This window comes from Anguilla anguilla, chromosome 7 (assembly GCF_013347855.1).
Source record: "Anguilla anguilla isolate fAngAng1 chromosome 7, fAngAng1.pri, whole genome shotgun sequence".
NCBI lineage: Eukaryota > Metazoa > Chordata > Actinopteri > Anguilliformes > Anguillidae > Anguilla > Anguilla anguilla.
The window spans coordinates 47,622,972-47,639,124 of NC_049207.1; the positions used below are offsets into that span (position 1 = coordinate 47,622,972).

Here is a 16,153-nt window from a genome sequence, read left to right on the forward strand (position 1 = left end):
CGAGTCAGAGAGCCAGCGCCAACAGAACAGAGGCCTAAAGGTCAAGTGTCACGCAAACGGATTAGGGCATTTGTCACATTTATGATACGCATTTCATTCGGTCCTTAAAAAAATACACATGCCTTCAAATCCATTCTAGCGATTGTATGTTAATCTCATTGAAGGTGTGTATTTCCAGGACGTGAAATGGCCGTCCTTTTCAGTCAAGGGAACAAAACAAGCAATTCCGCATCAATCTGGCAGTGGCAGAAGAGATCGTTTTCAAAGTAGTTCCCATTGTCCTTCATAATAGCTGAGGGAAAAAAGTTAAGATGGGTTCAAGCTTGATATCCTCCACGCATTGTCAGCACTGACAGTGCTTCCTTGACAATGATTTCCGTACACCTTAAAGAATGACGTTAGATCCAGGGTCATTGTCTGATGTAAGAAAGCCCTGTTCAATGCTTCCTTTTTCCAAGGTGTGCATATAAGCTTACCTTTTATCCTGCAATGTAAATAGGATTAATGTCACAGGGGATGCTTAGTCACAAAGAGATAAATTATATTGGAGCTAGCGATTTCGTTTAAAAAGCCTATTCTGTGGGGGTCATGAAGAAGGAGTGAAAAGAATAAGAAGGAAGAAAAAAAACATGTGGTATCAACTGTGATAACCGCTGTCATCCGAGATGTTGCATTTCCGAGAGAGAGGGGCTTGTGGATTGTGAAGATTGTGGATTGTAGGTCAGGGAATGGGGAAAATGACGTACAGTCATTGTAAAGGGCTCACGTGGATTACATTATGAGAGCATTCACAGGCTATGGATCACAGGTCATAGGTCATGTTCACGGCCATCATCCGTGAACGCGGCCATTCGTCAAAGAATCAAACAAGTCGTAAACTGTGTAAGTCACTCTGCTGAAAGCTTACAATGTAAATGTCTTTGTTTCCCAATATGCATCTTTGCTTTGAGTCTTAGTTTGCATAGTTAAATAGCACTAGTGCTTGACTGATGTTGAATCTGTACTCGCTGGCCTGGGACTTCTGTTAGCCAGGTCTGGCACTATTTCAGCCTGCTGAATGGAAAGATGGTTTCCCTACACTGTCTAGTGCCACTCTAAGCAAATAAGAGCATCTGCTTAATAAATGTAATGTGATATCATGGGATCGTAGGCCCAAACATGGGGGGGGGGGGGGGGGGGGGTTGCCTCTACTGGACCAGGTTCTGTTTGAAACAAATGTTTTCTCTCAGGCCTAAATTCAGTCCAATGCAACATCTTTGTATTACTTAAGCTTCATAGAACCCTCAAATGGGAGGAGCTATCATTTTCATATTCATATGAACCAATCATTGTCTTTTGCTGTGGAGAGGCCAGTCATGACTGACAGCAAATTGTAGCTGTATCACTCATATTTGATCAAATAAAGGATGAGGACATTACAGAAAGACACTGTATTATGGGCAGCATACTGTACTTTGTATGGAGTTATTCCTTTAAATGCTTCTGACTTGATAGTCTTGATATATATCACTGTCTTTGTAAACTGTCTCTCTGTGTTAAAATACCTCTCAAGAAGTCTTTATGAAGTTGGTTTATAGCTTTTGTGTCTAAAAACGGAAAGCACTGAATATGAATGGATTATAAACACATACATCTGCCATATAGTACAGGAATAAAAACAATTACGCTTCAATTTTTACTTTTACTTTTGATTGCAACAACAAAGCAATAATCGCTAAGCAATGGAATGTAAAATAAACGTTGGATCCGACGGCACTTTTATGATAATGTAATTATATGGCACGAATGCTTTAAAAATGAAAAGGGGGCAATATAAACGTTTAATTCCAATCAGAACCCTATGACAGTGCTTCGTTTTCTCATAATTAACTACTTGGTTAAAAAATTGCAGAGAAAAGGGACAGGCAAACCTTCCATGTTTTCCAGACTACCAAGAATGTCGGTGTCTCGAGGGTTGGGGGGGGGTTGCTTGTTTAAGCCAATAGGCAGGGAGTAATGTTAATGTCATTTCAGCGAGCATGAAGCCCCCTAGCCCATTAGCTGGTGAGGCAGCAGCAGCACGGGACTGGTTATTTCAATTCAACGGGCTTCAGCAGTCGAGCTTTGCCTAGATCGCTTTTCCTACCCAGTCTTCGCTCGAAAATGCGAGCGCTTGTGTTCGACTGATTCTGAAGGTATTCAGCTGTGTGGGACTCGGCAGCGCATTGGTTAGGCTACACTCTGGACATCTCAACGGACGCAAATGACACCAAATGTGATTCTAGCTCACAAATAAAGGAGTAGCTGACCAGGGACATCTTGTATTACTGAGTTGATCACTTTTTGGTGAGTATGAATTATTGTAATGCATTTAAAATTTATATTATTATTTCTAAGACTCTGGGTAAAGGCAAATGAAGACTCCTTTTGGTTTGCTAAATTAATTGTCACAATTTCATTATTTCATCGACTTTAGGACATACAAATTGAGTATTTGGCCGTAAGATAATCGTTAAAGGTGTAATTTTGCGTTGCCTTGACCCAGCCCCAGAAATAGTTGTCATGTGTAAATGTACTGTCGAATTTCGTTATTAAGACAATAAGTTGATGACATTTGGAAATAGCATTTTAATAACATTTACATTATGTTTCATTCGAAGTGGTTTGTCACAACAAACCAACTTCATACTCTCCAACCTTAGTAGTGTGTTGTATTTAAAGTGTGTAGAGCTATTCGCTTCTCTTAGGTCAAAGAAAAAAAGTTTGCGTGCGTTCACTTTATATAAGAGATTTTATTGAACCTTTTTTCAATCATGCATACAAAAACAATGTTTTCGTTTTACTTATAACACCGATGACCTGATGTTACCAATGAAAAGTATTGTTTTTTCTCAGGGCTAAACAGCACATATGGCGTTTGCTTTATAGTGGTTATGCTATTAAGTAAACAACTTAATCCTCAACAATAAATTCTAAGGTTAAACAAAACAGACCCCTTCTCTTAATTGGGTAAGCTACTCACTGCAGTACGTGAGGTGGTATGGTGTTAGATTTCGGGTGTGTGGTGTAGAGCTCCAGATGTAGCCTATGGGTTCAGCTGTTGTCTGTCACTTAGCTGACAACTGGTCGCTGCGGTGAATGTTGCTGCCTCTCCGCTATCCGCAACCAGGAGATCCCCGAGTTTATTACCTCCAGTGCTTTCGGTGACTGTTCCCACGAAAGAGGGTTGAGAATTATTTTTTTTAGCTTCTTTAGGCAATACGTATATATCATACATACTTCTCATTATTTTCTAATCGTTTTTTGATTTTTTATTAAGTGCAAAGATTTTAAATTGCTCGAGGGATTATACATTTACTGCAATAACCCTTGCTCAATGTTAAATATGATGTGGCCATGATTTGGAGGAGGTGGGGGTTACGTCTGGATGCTTAAATACGAAGTTCCACTTATTAAACGTTAGGCTACTTGTTCCCAGTACGGGACTATGGGCTAAACTTTTACGCGAGGCGTTGAGCTCCCGTGTTCCCTGGGGGGTTGATCGGCATGCCTGTAGTCTGGTCAGGGGGCAGGGAGGGGGGCAAAGGCAAAGGGGGGCAAATCTTTCACTGCGTCCACAGCTGGGGGGGGGGGGGAGGGGGTGAAAACAGCGTGTTTCGCTGGACCCAGCATCTAGGTTTAAAGGCCATCAGTCGAGAAGGCGGGGGGGGGGGGGGTCGGTTATTCATTAAATTGCATTAATGAAACACACGTGATATATTCAGTCGATAATATCGCTTGCTGTCAGTGATGCCTTTTTTCGTTTCGCAGACGTGACGGAGTCAGCTTTAAAGGAAGTGTATCTTATTACGAGACCTCCTTTTTATGACCATCCGGTGTCTTATTTTATATGCCGAAAACATGCTAGCAATGCATCGAGTTGCTTGCATGGAACACTGGGAGGGGACGATAATGGATTTTTCATTTGCAAGCGAAAGTTGGACAGAGTTTTTATTGCAGTTAATCAAGGTGGTGGTGTCACCTAGTGGCAGGACTTGCCTCTATAAGAAATACAGCTCTATAGGCCTACCAGTTCTTCGTCTGAGAAGAGAGACACAGAAATACGTTTTGTTTTTACATTCTTAGAAAAATTATCCAAACCACTATGTGCCTTTCTGTTGATACATTTATCACAGGTCAGTGTGTTCTCACTCCCGGTTTCGTCCGGTGAAGCGTTTATTTCCTTGTGTCGTCGCAGAATTGTTCACTCAAAGCTGTAATTCTAAGTTTATTCTTTTCACTCAGCGAGATTTCCACTGTGAGTAAATGGTAAACCACTAAGCGCAAACGTAGCGGGTGTCAGGTGACGTGTTTTCCTTCATCACGAAGTGCATGGAACGAAGCCATATTGGGCTGACTGACTGTATAAATTACAAAGTAATGTAAACACAATTTCTGCAGGGTAATACATTACCCATTAGGCCTATATTTAGCCGTATCTCAGAAGAAAGGAATTTGTCTGTATTTGTTAAATTCCGACGAAAACGCAGTATTCTGGATGATAACGTATGTATGTATGTTAATAACGTGTAAGGCACGTTTAGAAACCTTCACAGTCCTGTTTAATAGAGCTTTGTTTCTGCCGAAATTATCATGTCATTCTATGTTATATATTAGGTGTTTTTCACTTCCCGCAGAAATAGTTTGGATATGATTCACTACAGACTCTATGGTAATTATTCAATTAACTGTTAGAGAGGAGCGACATTTTATCACAGACCATCCTGTAACAGTGACGTAGACCTTTTTGCTGAGTCTGTTTTGCCCTCAGGGCACTATGATTAAACACAGTTTAAAAAAAAAAAACAGCTGCAACCAACCAAATCCAATGTTTCGAGGTCTATTGGTCTATGGAGGCCACTCCACGAGGTTAGTGGTCACATTTTACTAAAAAAAAAAAAATCCTACCCTAAAATTTACATTTGCACTTTTCTTGTGTGCTCAGATAAACCATTTTGTCCGGAAGATCATATCTGCTGAGGTGCAAAGGTGGGGCAGAAGATGAAATTAATGAATCCAGAATGAATGAATCCTAAACTGTGGCATGCATGGTGTGTGTGTGTGTGCGTGGGTGTGTGTGGACAACTGTGTGAGTGTGCATGCATGAGAGAGAATGTGTGTGAGAATGAGTGTCAGAGACAGATAGTGTGAGAGAGATACAGTCAGGCAGAAAGAGAGAGAGCGGCAGAAAGAGTGAATGAGAGTGGGGGAGAGAGGAGAGTAGAGAGTCAGAGACAGAGTGTGAGAGAGATAGAGTCAGAAACAGAGAGAGAGAGACAGGGAGAGAGAGTGAATGAGAGTCAGAGAGAAAGTGAGAGACAGAGTGCACTTCCAGAGTCTACAGCTCCAAGAGTAGCATTGAGCAGTATGTAAGCTCGGTGCCAGTGTGTATATGTAGCTCTGTTGATTTAATACCCCCAAACCAGCAAATGTACACAAAGCAGTGTTTGTACTCAGGCTGAATTAATCACACACACAAGCCTGGGTAGATCGCACTAAACCCAAACACTTTGGCAGCCTTTTATCCCTTGGAGAAGTGGCGAACCGTGCCAAGTGGCAAAAGAGAAGCAGACGGCCTCCAGGTTATGGGGCCAGCTGGATAACACTGTCATTTATGTCCAAGCAAGGGGGCTGTGTGAGTGTGGGGTGGGGAAGGGGAGGCGGAGGGGGGGCGTCGAAACAGGCCTCGGCACAGGGCCTCCACCTATAAAGCACGTTTGGCTCGAGCTTTGGGTAGGGTCGGGGGGTGGGTGGGGGCTCAGAGATATTTGGGCCTGTTTAAACTATGGTGGTCTGCATATTCCTAGTCACAGAGTGCCTGTAAACTGCCTCGTGTCAGTTTTGCTCTGAACAAGAACCAATTATGGTCCGGTTATTGAAAAATGGGAATAAAACTTGGTGGGAGCCAAGTTCTTGAGAAGTACATTCTTAAATCTCCAGCGTCAGGGCAGGGTCTCAAACTACAGTCCTGGAGGGCCACGGGGTTTTCTGGCTTTTGTGATTTCCTTTCAATCAGCAGCCAATTTAGGCCTTGGGGACTAGGCGTGCAAACCCTTTAGCCAATCAGCGGCCTAATTTAAGCACTTAAGTGCCGGGACACATCAAAAACCAGCAGACGCGGCGGCCCACCAGGATTGGAGCTTGAGATCTCCGTCCTGTTTTGGGTTTACAGCGCAGGTTTACTCCGGCATCTGCGCCAGGGCCTCTCGACCGGCAGCCAGGGGACCACACGTAGTCCACACTCTTACTTAGGGCCATTTATCACTGAGAAGAACAAAAAATGAAAAGAATTATTCTGATGAATAATTAAAAAAAAGTGACCGAGTCCAGTCGTGCATCTGCACAGGGTCAGCATACCTCCCTCTAGTGACAGAAAGATAAGTATTATAAGTCTTTTCCATACTGTTGTTCGGTCCACGCATACCAGGTTTTAAAAAAAGAACCTGGCACCCAGTAAAACGCTGCTGTAGGACCCTGGTCTGCGTTTGCAGCTGATGCGTGCGTCTGGTTTTTGCACAAGCGCATTTGGTCTGGCTCCAGGCTGCATGCACGTGCGATGCATTATTTGAAGCTGATTGAGATAGTCAGTGATATATTGCTACCAGACACCATTGGTAGCTGTGAGTGCCGAGCTGATTAGCCCTGAAAGAGATAAATCTGGGGGAAAACTGGCTTGGGTGTGCGTGCTGTGGTTTAATTCTCTACCAGGTCTTTCCTTTCTTTAATCGTGGGTGAAAGGAGTAAAAGTATTTTTAAAAACATTTTGTAATTGTACACGGCAAATAGCTTTTTTTTAGCAAGTTAAATATCTCAGGTATTTTGTCAGTCATATAAATATCATTGCTAAGCTGGACCATAAAAACAGGTTTTGCCTTGAGGGCTGGTTGTTTTCTGTCATTTATTTTTGTCCTAATTTCTTTTCATTATCTTCAGTAAGCTGCTATTTCAGTGTAATGGTGTGAACAAGATGGTGCCCTCTTCCACAGTACAGAACTACCGTACATATACGGGTGTCTCATTTTTCAATTCAGCAATGTAGGTAGCGTGCTAACTGCTTTAACATTTTTCTTGCAAATAGCAGCTAATGTGATCTTTATCTCAGGCGGTCTACAATTGCAACAATGCACGCAGGGAGCTATTCTTGTCACAAAGAATGGACTCCTTGTTACGGTTCTCTAGCCAGTGAGTGTTCAACCGCGCATGCAGCTCGAAGCATTTATCTACTACAGGCAAACATGCTACGGACGCTACAGTTCATCTGGCACAAGCACACAAAAACTAAAAGCAGCTAAATATTTCTAAAATATTTCTGTAGAAGTGAAAACCGTCTGCACTGCTCTGGTGCTCTCTGGCCATGCATTCCATCGCATAGGGCCCTGCTGAGAGAAAACAAACTCACCTTTTGTCTAAACAGGTTGCGTATACAGAGAGCAAGGCCATTATCAGATGACCTTAGCACCCATTGTGTAGCTCATGGGTTCAGTAGCTCAGTAAAGGCATTTGGGGGCACAACCATTTAAACCATAAAAGTTGTCGATAGTATCTTAAAATCTATTCTTAAAACCACTGTTAGGCAGCACAAAGAGGCAAAGGTCGTGTTTATAAATGGGTAGAGGCACACAGAAAACTATTATTAAAATCATTTATCATGCCAAATGTCTGTTTCATATTTTATATTGCCTTTCCTGCCCAACCCTGTTCCTGGAGATCTACCGTCCTGTAGGTTTTCACTCCAGCCCTAAAAAAGCACATCTCCTTCAACAGCTTGAGATCGCATTGTGCTGCTAATTGGTAGAATCAGGTGTCCCAAATTAGGGTTGAAATGAAAGCCTACAGGATGATAAATCTCCAGGAACAGGGCTGGACAGCCCTGATATAAAAATGTTTTTACATAATGGTCATACATAACCATTTATGTAGAATATAGAAATAAATGAATTAAAGGTGATAAAATGGTGCCATCGGTTTGTATTACTCTTGCAGGGATTCACTCTAGTATTGGCGTGAATCCCTGCAATCCCTTATTTCTGAAGGCTTGCTAATCCAAGGCTCGCTTGAGAGCCTACCAGAGAGATAACAGCACATACATTCACAAAACTGTCGTTCACACTTTGCGGTTCAGCTGAGGATGAATGTGGCCGGGCTGGTGAGGCAGTCAGAGAGCGTATTCAGTTACGTCTTTGGGTGCCGCGCTATTTTCAGCCTGCGGGGGTGTTGTGTGCACCCTATATACAGTACCAGAAATACATTAGCTGATTTATAGAAGTTTTAACCCAGCGGGATAGTTTTGAGGTGAATTGTGGAGTATTTTATTTATTTACTCATTGCTTGCTGTTACAGTGAATGACAACATCCTCATGCACACTCTCTGAATGCCTAAATTTAAGCTAAATAGGATACTGTTGCTATGGAAAAGCCTGTAAATATTCCATAATTAGGATGGTGGTTTATTTGTAGTCTGTGATAGTAGAAGATTTATGGTTTTCACAAGTGTAGTTTCAGAGTCAAGGGAAGAAATTAATTTAAAGGTAATTTCCACACTGATATCAGGGTGTATTGGCTATTTTTTAAAGAGTTGTCAGTGAGTATAAAAGCTTTCCAGGTTGTATAGTGGACAGAGGCCCCTAAAGTGTTTGTGTCCAGGTACAGTGCAGGTTACACTCTAGACTAGGATAAATGAGGGGCTTAGATGTGCAGAATGACCTGTGCTTATTATATTATTATGTGTATGTAATAATGTACACTTTATATAATGTATAAAAAGGTCTGTTTTTCCTAAATGGATCACCTGATATGGTGATATCCTCCTATTAAAGCTGACAACGTTAACCGTTATTCATTGTTTCATGTCAAATCCTATGTGGTCGAGTACAGAGCCAAAACTACAAAAATTATGTCACCAAATACTTACGGTCTGCACTGTAATCTTACATCCTTAAATGGATAAGGTGTACAGGCAGACTGTAGTATCTTAGGGAACAAGAGAAACATTAGCTTAAGGTTGTTAGCAGAGGGCACAGTTGATTGCACTGGCCCAAAGAAAGCTAATCATTTATAGCGTTTTGGACCTCCTGGCTGGGATTATAATAAATGCCTGAGATCCTCTCTCGCCATGTTAGACTGCGTGGTTGGTACAGGCTAGGCTAATTTAATAGCCAAATCATGCAGAGATGAAAATAACAGTGATGAGAGGAATAGTCCATGTTCCTAAAATGGGCGTGGCTATCACATGCTCACTAATGTGGACCAATCAATGTATTTTTGCTGGGTATGGAAAACTCCTTGCATTGGTCGGCCAAATCAGTGATTGGCAGCTCATATCAGCTCCACCCATTGTAAAGTTTATGAAGGCTTGCTCTGGCATCACTAGAGAACAATGATAAGAGAAAGAAAAATGGTTGACTGACACATTTTTTCAAGGTGTAAGAATAAAGGTGTGCACACCTGACTATGTAGACCACAGGTTCTGGAGAAGCACAAAAGCCATGACTTTCCTTTCAAACATCCCTGTTGACTCTGACAAAGGACAGAGACATCCGAAACGTAAGTCATTGTTTCAGTCAACATAAAGTTGCAAGCACAGCAAGAGGCACAGTGTTGTGCAGTTTGTTGTTTTATTGTTAACTAACAGCTTTAGAAATGTGTCCAGTTACAAAGTACCCTGATGTATGTCCCAGTTTTATGAGGGCTTCTATCATGCAGATTACTCATGGACATTCATATAACAACTGAACTAACTTCCTGTCAGCTGACAGCTTGTCAGGAACTTAGAGACCCTACCCTAAGCTCAGAAGGTTACTGACATAATGTCCAAAGACCGGAACGAGTTCAGCATTTGACATGCATGCACAAACTCACTCACGGTAGCTATTTCAACATCATAACTACATTAAGCCATTGAGGCTCATGTAAAAATTTAGTTGTGCATGACTTCACTGATCCAGGAAGCATTATCCACACAATTGTATCCATCCATACAGTATCTATACCCGCTTATCCTGGTCAGGGTCACGGGTGGTGCTGGAGCTTATCCCATTGTGCATTGGGAAAGCAGGAATACACCAGGACATGTCGCCAATCTATCACAGGGCACAACACACCTGTGGGCAATTTAGAGTCTCCATTGAGCCTACATGCATGTCATAGGGGAGAAGATGCAAACCATCCATTAAATGCATGAATGACACTGTTGGGTTTAATGAACGATTTATCAGACAGTCAACAAACATTAAAATTAAATATTAGACAGTAAATAATACATTTTTATTAAAGATGCAGATTATCTTTTTTATTTTTTATTTTTAATAGAGCGATGATCAGTTTAGGAAATCAAATCCCATGTGTTCAGTTGAATGAACGTCAGTTCTGGGCACACAATTCAGCTCGGTCAGAAAAATGTGAGAAGTTATTTTAACACAGCCTTTTCTCCCTCGATCAATTTGTTCTCGCGCACATTACCCGTAGCTTCTGAGTTATTTTTGCACTAGACACGAAAAGGTCTCGTGGCCTGGTGGGATTTTTAAAAAATGCAATGCTCCATCCAACAGGCTGCCGCCTCCATAATGGAACATAATGCGACCCTCTTTCGCAAACGCCGTCATTCGCGCATTATATTGGCGCGTGCGAATCTGTGAAATCTATTTGGTCAAGTGCCGTTTCTGTGATGTAACCGGAGCCGTGGTTAGAGCCAGTGCGCAAGAAAGTCTTCTTTAATTATTAAGGCACAACCATCGTTTACGTAAGCCGCGGGAGAGAGGGAATTTGAGTGAGGTGGCAAAACGTAGTGCGCGCAGATGAAACGCACAACTGGGGCAATTAAACATACTACACTCAGCGATACTATTGCGGACATCGTTTTACATCCAGGACTGATCCATGACATCCCTTCATCACCACGTACAGATCTATATTCCGTCTCGCCAGCGCGCCCCTCTTTTAGAGGCCTCTTTGAAGTGGCATTTTCGTTATGTCTGAAAGACCGTATCTATCAATTTCTTAAAAAATAATTATTCATGGGAAAACATTTTAAAATATAAAACCATTTTTAAAATATAATCCTTTTACAATTTATGATTGTGCTCCATTTGACGCCTTTGAGCCTGGGTGAGGGTCCCTGGATTAGAAAAGGTTGAAAACCCCCAGACTTGTGGGATTTGTGGGTACTCAGGGTGGGGGCACATTACTTGTCATTAGCTTGAGGTTTTTCTATATTTCCCTTAGAATGACTGCGTTAGAATCAACAGTGGTTATGATTAACTGCTGTCATTCACAGTTATGCTAACAATGTACTTGATTCTGGAATTTCTTGACTGGCTTTAACGGTGTTGATATTCTTTAGTAACTGGTACCTCTGTGAAATAGAATTAATGTTATGTAAAATAATGTTATTACTTGGCTGCAGTAATAAAGTTTTTTTTTACTGTTATTCTGTGGGTGTTTGACTACACGTCATTCAATATGTTTTATAAGCACTATTTTCATTCAGATTTATATAATTTGCAGATGGTTTCTGTGACCCACTTTCAGAAGAACATACAGTAGGGTGGATATTTTTAGAAGTTGGGATGTGCATACGTTGTGGGATGAGATGTTTATTCATCCGTTCCACATCTGTGGAGAGAGGTAATTTACGTGACCCTGACGATCATTTATTTATTTATTTTTCCAGTTCTGTTTACTGTGGTGGCCTGGGTCAGATACAGCCAACCCAACACAAACTTGGAATTAGCATGTTAGCTTAGCCAGCATTGCAGAGCATCTGCCCTGCTACGCTTCAATCAGCTGCTGTCCTGATGCAGGCCAGTCTTCCCTAAGTGCTTTTTTGAAACCGTATTTGGGGCTATTCATAAAAGCTACTGTCAGCGTTTCCATGGTGATGGTGCTACTCTCCTGTTGAAGAGTTCTTTTTGGATTTGTAAACTGGGGCATTTTTTCTTCTTTTGGAATTACTGTGATGACCTGCATAACCATGGGAACTGCACAGATTTATGTTTGTATTTGCATAAGGCACTTAAATGACAAAATGACAACGTATGCCTATTCCTCCGCTGTGGTTTAAGGCAGACAGGGATATTATGACAATTTTATGTATCAGTGAAAAAAAAAGCATTCTTTTGCACAGCTGCGATGAAATGTGTTCATCGGGGGGGGGGGGGGGGGGGGGGTACATCCAGCTGACTATGCTCCAACATGACAAAAAATGTTGAAGCTAATGATAAATCACATAATATTTGCAGTTAGCCTGATAAAAGGACAAAATGCACTTGCTATTTGCTTAGAGCAGATATTGGCCTGGAGGATTTTTTTATTTAATAAAATATATGCCAACATTATGATACATGCTTACATGACTCAAATGTAGCTACAGCACATACTAATTTACACTTCAGAGTGACCTTAACTTAACAACCTTTACTGTACATCTTTAGATAGATCTAGCAGACTACATTCTCATAAATAACACAGGAAAATTAATTTAAAAGTGTAAAATAAAATGGTGATAATGAACAAGAACACAATCATTCATTTCATAAGTTCTTGTTTACACCTAGTTGTCACGCAGCACCGGGTGACTAAAGCAGTTGTCAGGCTGTACAAGGCCGTTTAAGAAAAGCACAGCTCAAGCAGGGAATGTGGTTTGTAGTGGTCAGGTGTGAAATGACACCCAAGGACACGAGAATGTCTTATGACAAGAAGAGGCCACTCATCCCCTCTTGGCTTATCACCCTGACACGAATAACTCAGCATCATTATTACCCTCGCCTGACCTTTTTCTGTGTCCTCCAGAAGTCTCTCCAGATAAGCGAATCTGGCGAATAACTTAAATGCAATTATTTTTATGCAACATAATAGTACAATGTACTATAAAATACTTTGTCCCATAAGAGCCTGGTGTCTATATCCTTGTACATGGAAACATAATTCTTGCTACAAAGTAGTTACGCCAAGTAGAACCAGTTGACTTTGCTTTTGAGTGTCAGTTATAATGCTTCATAACACCTGTTGAAATATTCGGTTAAGCTTTAACAGAGATATAATGAGCGCAGCTGGACAAATAAGATGTAACATTTTATGAATCTTTTTCAGATGAGTTCTTTACACTCGGTCATGATTGTCACATATTCACACAAAATAATGCTTGGTGAGAGTTTCTCATTGTTCACTGAAAGCAAGTCCGGGCAATATTACAGTTGAAATATGGGTTGGTTGCAACACCTTGATCTTCTCCAAGGTGGACTGACATGATGAAACAACATGCTATAACCAACTCCCTCTAAAAATACCTAACTGCTCACCTAGCTAGAAAAGCTTTTCATTACATTAGTTCATCACCATTGAGATAATTAAGGAAGTTTAAAGCATCGTGATTTAATGCTAATTGAATGACCTCAGTCCACTCTCATATCCTACATTTTTTTCATACTCTTTTTTTTTTTGACGATATTCACGACTCAGTGCTAGCCTTGCAGTTTCGGGTAAGCCAGCTGTAACCAGACAAGTAAAGGCCTGCGCGATAGCTCTGTGTAAATTCTCCACTCAAGGGGGTCTGTGTGGAATTTAACCCCAGGGGAGCATCATTAACATCTGGACTGAGACCCAGAGCCTACCTTTCAGCAGAACAGTAGTTACTCTCTGGAAAACTGTGTGACCATTTTGTAGGGGGAAAAAAGGGGTAAAGTGAACAACTTTGTACCCAGCATGTTCCCGGTTCACATCCTCCATGCATGCTATATAAAACTTTAACAGACTTGTACCCAGAGGGGTAGCAAGTTCAAATCCTTCATTTCACTATTACTTCATGGAGACATGTAATTAACCTGAATAGCTCTACATATGATATATGAATATGAATATTATATATGAATAATAAATGACCCAGCTATATAAATTGTTTAAACTGACAAATTAAAGTGTCCCTCGGTAAGATCATCTTGTAAGAGAGAAAAAATTAAGACATTTTTTTGCTTATTTTTTCCCAGTTCTGATTTTGGGGATAATTTTCTTTCTTTTTTTTTTACATGTGTAGGACTGAGTCGAAAGTGTATCTTCCTCGGTGAAGATGGGCTTTGGGCCTGTCCTGCAGGTGGGTCAATATTGACCAAAGCCAAGAGCAGACATGCCTCTCATTTACAATCGGGCGGCTTACAATGACCCTTTAACAAAAGCTGACAAAGGCAGTTTGTTTGCCCACGGACCCACATGGCGGCACTCGGGAGGGGGCTTCAAAGAGCGGAGGGGGGGGGGGACTGTTTGGGATGTGCAAGCGGTCTTCCTGTCAGTGCCTGGAGGTAAAGAAAACAGCGAGGTGACAACCCAGCTCTGAAAAGGCCCACACGCACTGCAGGGACTTTAATGGCATTGCAGGGACTTTAATGGTATTGCAGGGATTTTAATGGCATTGCAGGGACTTTCTTGGTATTGCAGGGATTTTAAAGGCAATGCAGGGACTTCAATGGTATTGCAGGGATTTTAATGCCACTATGGGGACTTTAATGGCAATGCAGGGACTTTAATGGTATTGCAGGGATTTTAATGCAACTGGGAGGACTTTAATGGCAATCCGGGGACTTTAATGGTATTGCAGGGATTTTAATGCCACTATGGGGACTTTAATGACAATGCAGGGACTTTAATGATACTGCAGGGATTTTACTGGCACTGAGGAGATTTTAAGGACACTGTAGGGACTTTGATGGCAATGCAGGGACTTTGAGTACACTGTGGGGACTTCAGTGGTACTGTGGGAACTTTAGTGCGGCTGCAGGGACTGTATATCCATTTAATGCCACTGTGGGGACTGTAATGGTACTGCAGGGATTTTAATGCCACTGTGGGGACTTTAATGGCAAGGCAGGGACTTTGAGGACACTGGTGAATAATGTAATCAGAAGCAAAACAAGGTGAGGTGTAATGGCATGTCATTGTTCAGTGTGCCAATGACCCAGAGTGAATAGGGCTATAAACCATATAGGAGAGGGGGGGGGGCTATGGTATACAGCTTCATTCCTGACCTGTATCATCTTCCTGGAAGGGAGAAGACCCGTCCTGTAATTAGGTTACAAATTACAAATTGGGATGAGGTAGCAGTCCATTCTGCAGGACGTACTTGGGTTTCAGGTGTCTTTACCCCATACACTGTAAATGAACTTAAGCTGTAGAGGAATAGTCCCCTAACCTGTAGCTATTTAAGTGGCTGGAGCTGGGGAAAACCATTACGTTATGACCTGCATTAATGAGGAAAAAATGTGCAATGGAAGTTCTCGCATCTACGGGATATTCAAAATAACTGAACCATGCCAGTGGAATATAAACAGCCGAGTATGATCTTGTTGCACTGCACAATCGGTTTACCAGGACTCTGAAAACCGATTGACAATGCCAAGTATATACTATGAGTGTGTGCAGACTCGCAGATACTGAAAAGACCGCAGCATCATTTCCAGACAAACGGACCGGAGAATGTTTACTCATTCTCGACATATGCCTCGTCTCTGTCTGTTCTTCTGCCTTGAACTTTTTTTTAAAACTTTATTTTGTTTTGTGCTGACAGGGCGGCATTTTACTCAAATAATTACAGGCATCGGCGTTGGTATCCAAACGAAGCAGCTGTTTGCCATTCGTTTTTTTGACAGAGTTAAAACGGCTGTGTAACTGAGCAGATGTTGAACGCAGGCTCTTACAGCCTGTACGCTGATCGCCCGTGTGGTGCATTCTGGGAAGGTACGGATGGGTGGTCCACGCCCTCCCCACCCACCCTCTCGTCTAAGGACATATTTCCCCTTTGCATCTAAACTGGAATTACAGCGTGGAGGCAGACTGCTTCAGGATTTCCTGTTTCTAATAACCACCCAATCCCCCCTTCAACCCCCACGCACTTTGGGCCAAGCCTGGTGCAGTCATCTGTGTGGTACCAGGGGTGGAGGTGGTCCCATGTACAGGTATATCTCACTACAGAAATGTAATATACTGAAAACATACTGAAATAAAAATATCAAAATATTGCAGATCTTCATTATATATATAAATATTCCAGACATTGAGATATATATATATATATATATATATATATATATATATGCATATGTACACACACATACACACACATAGAGCTGTAATCAATCGCTAAGCTCTGCTC

General features: G+C 41.6%; 1 protein-coding gene across 1 annotated transcript in view; it reads left to right on the top strand.

The window, feature by feature from the left end:
• Nucleotides 1-2,017: 2,017 nt before the first annotated feature.
• The window catches only part of LOC118231060 (prickle-like protein 1), a 42,283-nt gene continuing 28,147 nt past the window's right edge, over nucleotides 2,018-16,153 (top strand). The window contains exon 1 of the mRNA XM_035424499.1: nucleotides 2,018-2,325. The gene's annotated coding sequence lies outside the window, so the exon portion shown is untranslated. The remainder of the gene's footprint in view (nucleotides 2,326-16,153) is intronic.